The sequence below is a fragment of the Colobus angolensis genome, unplaced genomic scaffold (genome assembly GCF_000951035.1).
Source record: "Colobus angolensis palliatus isolate OR3802 unplaced genomic scaffold, Cang.pa_1.0 Scaffold284, whole genome shotgun sequence".
NCBI lineage: Eukaryota > Metazoa > Chordata > Mammalia > Primates > Cercopithecidae > Colobus > Colobus angolensis.
Window position 1 is genome coordinate 4215029 of NW_012116088.1, and position 8533 is coordinate 4223561.

An 8533-nucleotide genomic window follows, 5' to 3' on the forward strand; every position below is an offset into this window, starting at 1 on the left:
AGCCAGGATGGTCTTGATCTCCTGACCTCGTGATCCGCCCGTCTCGGCCTCCCAAAGTGCTGGGATTACAGGCTTGAGCCACCGTGCCCGGCCTCAATCTATAATTTGCCTGTGATCTACGGGTTAAAAAAAAAGCACTATACTATTCCATTTGATTCAGTGTTTTCAGATAATACATCATTTTGCTTAGTCTCATTTGGATGAAATGAATATTTCTAGATCTACATGTCAAATAAGAGGATACTACAACTTAGTATGTAACTCCTAAAAAATAGAAATTATTTAATATGAGTTAAACTTCAATTTTAACAAATGTTGAGTGCCTATATCATGCCAAGCATTGGACTAGGTACTTGTACATGTTTTCTCATGGACTGCCATCAAGGTTAAAGAGGTTGCCCATGATCATGTGACTGTTTAGTGAAAGAACCAAGAACCTAAGTACTACAACATGTATTCAGGTGCCCTTTGCACTGTCCCATGTTTCAAATCATTAAAGGTGGGATGCAATTTTCAAGATTATTTAATAGCTGCAATTTGTAATGGGTATAAATATGGTTTATAATGTTAACATTAAACTAGAAACTATGCAACATTTAGTAATTTTTAAATTATGATTTTGATTGATAATTTATAATTGTATACATTTATAAGATACAATGTGATGTTTTGATATATGTCTACAATGTGGAATGATTACATCAAGCTAATTAACACATCTAGCACTTCATTTGCCTATCTTTTTTTTTTTTTATGGTGGGACATTTGAAATTTACTCTTGGTTTAGTTTGTTGAGACAGGTGGCAGCTCTGTCACCCAGGCTGAAGTACATTGTTAGGATCACAGCTCACTGTCGCCTCGACCTCCCAGGCTCAAGCCTCAGCCTCCCAAGTAGCTGGAATCACAAGCACACACCACCATACCTGGCTAGTTTTTTTGATGTTTAGTAGAGACAAGGTCTCACTACGTTTCCCCGGCTTCTCTTAGTTATTTTGAAATATTCATTATTATTGACTGTAGTCACCCTGCTGTCCAATAGATCTCAGAACCTATTCCCCTTGTCTGTGGGATACTTCACATCCTTTGATCAACAACTCATTCCCACCCCCACAGCCTCTGGTAACCATCATCCTCTCTTTACTTCTATGAGTTTCACTTTTTTAGATTCCACAAATGTGAGATCATGTGGTATGTGTCTTTCTGTGCCTCGTTTATACTAATTTCTTTTTAAATGAAGTTTATTTAATACCATTGAATGAAAACACTACCGGTATTTCAAACCATAATCTAGTCAGCAATTGTATGGGTACTACACTAATACTACATTCCCTAAAAGTCTTCAGTTTCACCAAAACCAACACAGCACAAAGCAACAAAAACTCTATTTTATTTTGTTTTTAGAGGCAGGGTCTTGCTCTGTCTCCCTGGCTGGAGTGCAGTGGCGCCATCATGGCTCATTGCGGGCTGGACCATCCTGGGCTCAAGCAATCTTCCCACCTCAGCCTCCTGAATAGCTGGGACTACAGGCATGCACCACCATACCTGGCTAATTTTTTAACTTTTTTGTGGAGGTGGAGTCTCCTTATGTTGCCCAGGCTGGTTTTGAACTCCTGGGCTCAAGTGATCCTTCTGCCTTGGCCTCCCAAATGCTTGGAGTATAGGTGTGAACCACCATGCCCAGTCCCAAAATTCATATTTTTAAACTGAAAAGCCAAGTCACCCTAAAAGGTTTCTACTACAAGAACAAGATAAGGAAATGGTCATTAAAAAAAAAGAAGGTGTCAGTAGGAAATTGAGGCAATTCTGTTTGTATGCATTTGGCCTCAAGGAAGTGATTCAGCTTCCTCTTGTATTAGCCCAAGGGTGTGGCTTATGGTCTTGGACAATTCACTTGTGATCCACATTCCTTTGGAGGGTGTCAGAACAGGTGCAGGTACACTAGTCATTGGATTCCTACCAACAACCAAATCCATCTCAGTTGAGAACCATGGGTTCTTTTTTCCCCTTAAATTGAAGAATTTTGGTGTAGTTTTGGACTTGGGCCAGATACTTTCATCCTAAGTTTGTGTTTCTTTTCTCAGATAAACTAGTTCTGCTCAACTAGCATAGAATTTTATTTTTTATTACATGTTAAAAAACACATATTGGGGCTCTAGTATGCACAATGCTGTAGGCGAGGCAGTGGAGTTGGGGAGAGGAGTGGGAAAGAGTGAAACAAATATAAGCTTGGTTATATTTGAATATTAGATGTGGATGCTTTAGCATTCAAACAATTTTAGATACATCTCGCAAATTTGTAAGGTAGTCCCAAATTAAGTTTTACTGAATTGGTTGGGGTAACTCCTGCAAGGTAGACCATCCTAAGGGTAGAAGAAATGAGCTGTACTAATAATAAGCCGTTGTTGGAGTGAAGGAGGGATTCTGATTATAGCGGTATGGCTGTACCTCAAGTTTGCCTTGACTAAGATCCCTGACACCATATATGATGCCCAGGGAGGTAGGGGGCTCTAAGTAAATACGGTTGAAAGCTACTTCACATAAACACATGAGTTGAAACAACCCGCCACTGGAACCCCTTTAACAATATGTCACAAGAAAGCCATTCTTTCCTACATTGGCAGCTAAGTTTGTAATGGCTACCTGAAAATATAGGGTTCAAGGAAGAATGGGAGAGAGTGGCTCAGTTTTCATCTGGGGTAGCAATGTAGCTGTAGCGGGAGTGAATTTATGAGCACATGCAAAATATTTCTGATAATTCAGAAGCCCTTTGCATTAAGGGTGGGGAGATTTTGCTGAAGTTTAGGTTCTAAACTTCAACCTTAATGAATCATTAAGATTCACATATTAATGATATTGTGATCTCATTTGTACCTGTAGGCTCTACAGGGGACTGCAGAAATAAGGGTTATATAAAGATGAGCAGGCCGGGAGTGGTGGCTCATGCCTGTAATCCCAGCACTTTGGGAGGCTGAGGTGGGCAGGTCCCCTGAGGTCAGGAGTTTAAGACTAGCCTGGGCAACATGGTGAAACCCCGCCTCTACTAAAAAATACAAAAATTAGCTGGGCGTGGTGTCAGGCACCTGTAATCCCAGCTACTTGGGAGGCTGAGGCAAGAGAATTGTTTGAACTCGGGAGGCAGAGGTTGCAGTGAGCTGAGATTGCACCATTGCACTCCAGCCTGGGTGACAAGAGTGAAACTCTATCTCAGAAAAAAAAAAAGATGAGCAAAACTGTGTCCCCACCTTCAAAAAGGGCCCACTTTGGTGGGGGGAAAAATATGTTTGTGTCAATAAAATAAAAACCAGTATATTCAACTTTGTAAGTGAGGTACTGTAATAGGTACCTCATTGGACGACACATAGGAGTGTCTGAGTCCTGTTCAATAGGAATTAGTGTGCCAATATGTTTTTAACTGAGCGAGAGTCATTAGATTTTTTGTTTTAGAAACATTGCTGACTAGCTGGTTTGGTGCAAGGATTGAAATAAGAAGCTAAAAGCAGGGAAATTAGTAGTTCAAGCAGAAGGTAAGTAGGGCCCATACTAGTTCTGTATTAGTGTAAGCAGAGAAGGAATTATTAGAGATGTTTGAGAGGACTATGTGTCTTATTAAGATACTGAATGATGGAAAAACAAAAGCTTTTAAGGTAACTCCAAAATCTCTAGAAGCAGTATTGTGTGTTTACCTAAAAAGATAGAAGCTCTGAAGCCAGACTGCCTAAGTTTGAATCTTGGCTCTGCTATTTCTTTCTCTTTTTTTTTTTTGAGACAGTGTGTCGCTTTGTAGCCCAGGCTGGAGTGCAGTGGCCTGATCTCAGCTCACTGCAAGCTCCGCCTCCCAGATTCATTCCATTCTCCTGCCTCAGCCTCCCGAGTAGCTGGGACTACAGGTGCCTGCCACCACGCCCAGCTAATTTTTTGTATTTTTAGTAGAGATGGGGTTTCACTGTGTTAGCCAGGATGGTTTCGATCTCCTGACTTTGTGATTCACCTGCCTCGGCCTCCCAAAGTGCTGGGATTACAGGTGTGAGCCACTGTGCCCGGCCTCTGCTATTTCTTAATGGGGTAGTCTTGGGCAAATTATGTGCCTTCTTTAAGTTTTTCATCTCAAAAATCACGATAAGAGTGCCTACACTTCATGCAGTCATTCTGTGAATATAAACACTCTAAAACCAAAAAGTCTTTAGAATGGTGATTTGCACTCAGGTTTGTTTGCTATAATTATATTAGCCAGGGTAACTAAATGAACAGTGATGAAAATGAGATGAGAATACAGAAAGCTTGGCAAACTCAGAGGACAGAAAATGGTGAGTTCACTTTTGGACTTACTGAATCTGTAGCTTCTGGCAAATGATAGTCACCTAGTAAGTGTCTGTTGAATAGTGACAGAAATAAGCAGATTTTTCTTTAAAAAAAACACACAAAAAAATAGGCCGGGCGCGGTGGCTCACGCCTGTAATCCCAGCACTCTGGGAGGCCGAGACGGACGGATCACTAGGTCAGGAGATTGAGACCATCCTGGCTAACACGGTGAAACCCCGTCTCTACTAAAAAATACAAAAAAACACTAGCCAGGCAAGGTGGCGGGTGCCTGTAGTCCCAGCTACTGGGGAGGCTGAGGCAGGAGAATGGCGTAAACCCAGGAGGCGGAGCTTGCAGTGAGCTGAGATCTGGCCACTGCACTCCAGCCTGGGTGACAGAGCAAGACTCCATATCAAAAAAAAAAGGGACAAGTATTGTTGTAAGCTCTTTGACTACAGAATCTCATTTAATCTCTACCACAATCCAGTAGGATAGGTAGTATTATTTCCATTTCACAGATGAGTGAGCAGAATAGTGAACAGGTTTATGGCTTACTGGTAGTAGCAAACTCCTCATTCCCAGAAGGCAAAAGAGGTTCTGTTTTACCCTGCTGGTAGTAAAAAAGCGGACCAGCTGAGATTTGAACCCAATCAATGCAACTCCAGTGTGCTGAACCACTACAACAGGTCAAACCATTTTGAAACCTCTGGCCCCTAATATCTCAATAGAGATACTGAGACTAGAGTCTATTATGGTATGCTGTTTCATACAGTGTTAGGTGTCTAATAATAAATATACCTATCATTTATTAAATAGCTACTATGTCCCATGCAGTGAAGTACCTAGTGTATTGTTAGTTTTTGAATAATTAATGACTAGTATCCATATATAATATTACCCCTATCTTTGAAGAGGAATATCATAGAAATATTATGGTATATGTAAAGGAAAGGATATCATTTCTAGGAATTTTCAGTAAAAGACTGGCAAGAATAAACATATGTGAACTTGTAATTCTTCATGAATAATAGGATTCCTTTTATTCTGACCCATCCTAAAGCTACCCAAATTAGAAAGTTACATTTGGTAAATATTTTACAATCATTTCTTATTTACTCATTGCTTACCCTGCACACTAGGTCAATATGCCCTACTGTTTTATGGTCAGTTATTCAGTGACAGAAAGATTATTTTGACAAAGATCTGGTAGTAAGAATTGTGCACACTTACATTTTTTAAAATCTGGGAATAATGTTTAGCCACAAACTTGTTCACTATTCTGCTGTTCCTTGTCAGCAACAAGAACACCTTTGCAAAGACAAACAAAATTACATCTTACTATAGTATCAGCTACCTAGGAATAGATTACATAAAGATAATGGATTGATGCAATTTTAACTCCCTCTAGAATGATATTGAGGAAAACAATTTTTATCCTTCACCATTTCTGGGCTGGGAATGGTGATGAGAGGCTTGCTTGAATTATCCAAGTAGAGCTTTTTTATTACCAGTGATTTCTAAGCTTGACCTTTTCAAGGAACAATGCATATCTGATGATCTCTTGGGATATTCTCATTATTTAATGTATATAGCAATATTAAAAGATAGTATTGAGTGCTTAGTATGCCAGGTACTGTGAAAGCCTATTACACTTATTCAGTTAATCTTTACAACACTATGAAGTATGTTTTAGTCTTTTTCGTAATTTATTAAGTGAGGACCCAGAAACTCAGAATACATAATTTGCCCTGGGTCACACAGATGCCACCACCTTTGAACTTAGATATGAAGACTACCCTCTAGAGTTGGTACAGCCGTGGAAGGAGCCTATGCCCCTAAATAAAGTAGAGCTGTCAAATCAGTTCTGGACCACTTACATGGTGTATATATAAGTTTAGTAGCCAGCGTCAAAGATAGCCCTCAATTAATCCCTGCGTTTATTAGGTACACTGTTGTGTAAGTAATCCCCTCCCACACTGTACTGGGGTTGTTCTGTACCACCAATAACATAGGCATGAATGATGGGATGTCTCTTCTGAGATTACATTATAAAAGATTGACTTATCTTGGGTTTGAAATCACTTGCTCTCTCTCTTTCTTGGCCCTCACCTTGAGGAAAGCAAGCTACCATATTATAAGTAACCCTATAGAGAGTACCATGTGGTGAGGACCTGAGGTCCTTATTCTAATAGAATCACCCACTAAGCCACTCTGTATTCCTGATTCTCAAAAACTGAAATAATAAAGCCATTTAAGTTTTAAAGGGTGCTTAAGCCATTCAAGTTTTGGGTTAGTCTGTTATGCAACAACAAGTAACTAACACATGAGAAAAAGGAAAAAAAAAGACCCCATCTTGTTTAAGGCACTGTTATTTTCTGTTTCCTGTCACTTGCAACTAAAGGTAACAAGTCCCTTCTCCAGTTAATTTGTAGAATTAACCTAAAGAAACAGCTTTGAAATACTATTCCTAAGGTTCCCAAACACTGAGAATTGGCAGAGACCAAAGAGAACATCATGTCTAATCTGCTCATTTTACAGGTAAAAGTAATAGCTAACATTTAGTGCTTCCTATGCCAGGCTCTGCTAAATTCCATAAAACAGTTAATTCTCAGGATACTTTGTGAGGTAGAAACTCACTATCCCTTTACAGATGAGGATACTGGTTCCACACTCCAACCCAATTTTGCTTTACTGTCTCTTCACTGTAAAAGAACACTTTTAAAACAGTGCAATTATAAGCACATGCCAAAGTTTTGTTACAACCCCGCACACAGGGGAAACACCTATAGTAGTCCAAAGAATCACCTTGGTAGAGACATTTTAGGGAAAGTGAATGGAACTAATCACAGTTAAATCACTTACATAAATAAAATGATGATTCATTAAAGGTTACTTCTTCTTTTTTGAAACGGAGTCTTGCTCTGTCACTCAGGCTAGAGTGCAGTGGCTTGATCTAGGCTCACTGCAACCTCCTCCTCTCAGGTTCAAGTGATTCTCCTGCCTCAGCCTTTCCAGTAGCTGGTACTACAGGTGTGTGCCACCATGCCTGGCTAATTTTTGTATTTTTAGTAGAGATGGAGTTTCGCCATGTTGCCCAGGTTGGTCTTAAACTCCTGACCTGAAGTGATCCATCTACCTCGGCCTCCCAGAAAGTGTTGGAATTACAGGCATGAGCCACCGTGCTGGGCCACCTAACTCTTCACTGACTTATCTGGATGACTGGTGACTGATCTCCCATAACAAGTCAGCCTGAGAGAGTCCTTTTTACACGTGTTGTAGATTAATTAATATGTATTCATAATTTAGCACCTTTTGTCACTCAAAAGTGTCCCAGACCAAGTCTGCACAGTTGAGGAAATGAAGGTTCCAGAATGGCCAAGTGATTTGTCCTAGATCTTGTGGGTAGGTAGTGAGAACTGGGATTAGAGTTCAAATCAATGTTTTATGTATTAGCCAGGCTATTAGTCAGTGAACACAAATGAGATGTATACATGACATCTCTATTTTTAGGTAGCTCTCAGCATTTAAATTTTTTTTAGGAGGTGTCTTGTGTAATTGGGGATGTTTTTGTACTCTGTTTTGAGTTTTTAAAATAATGTCAGAGGCTGGGTGTGGCAGCTCATGCCTATAATTCCAGTGCTTTGGGAGGCCAGGTGGCAGGATTGCTTGAGGCTAGGAGTTCAAGATCAGCCTGGGCAACATTATGAGACCGCACCTCTACAAAAAATAAAAATAAAAAATTAGCCTGGTGTGGTGGCACATGCCTGTAGTCTTAGCTATTCTGGAGCTGAGAAAAGAGGATCATTTGAGCCTAGGAGTTTGAGGCTGCAGTAAGCTATGATTGTGCCACTGCACTCCAGCCTGGGTGACAGACTGAAACCCTCCTAAAAAAGAAAAAAAAAAAAAGTCAAAGGTAGGGAGGAAGGAAACAGAACTGATACTTTCCTAATACTTTTTTTTTCCTCTCTGTAGGCAGGGATTAAGCAATTGCCTGCCAGATTTCATCATTACAATGAATGTAACTCTGACACTTTACAGGAAACTTATCATTTCTTTCCATTCCAGAAACTTGTGATACTTTCTCACTACATGGTGCAAACAGCTGAGTCAAGTTGTACTTCAGAGTAGCCACCTTTCCCTCAGGTCATACACATGGAACCATTCTTTTTCCCTACAACTCAGCCCATAATAGAGCCTTTGACTGAAAATCAAGATTTTGGTGTTCACTTGGCAA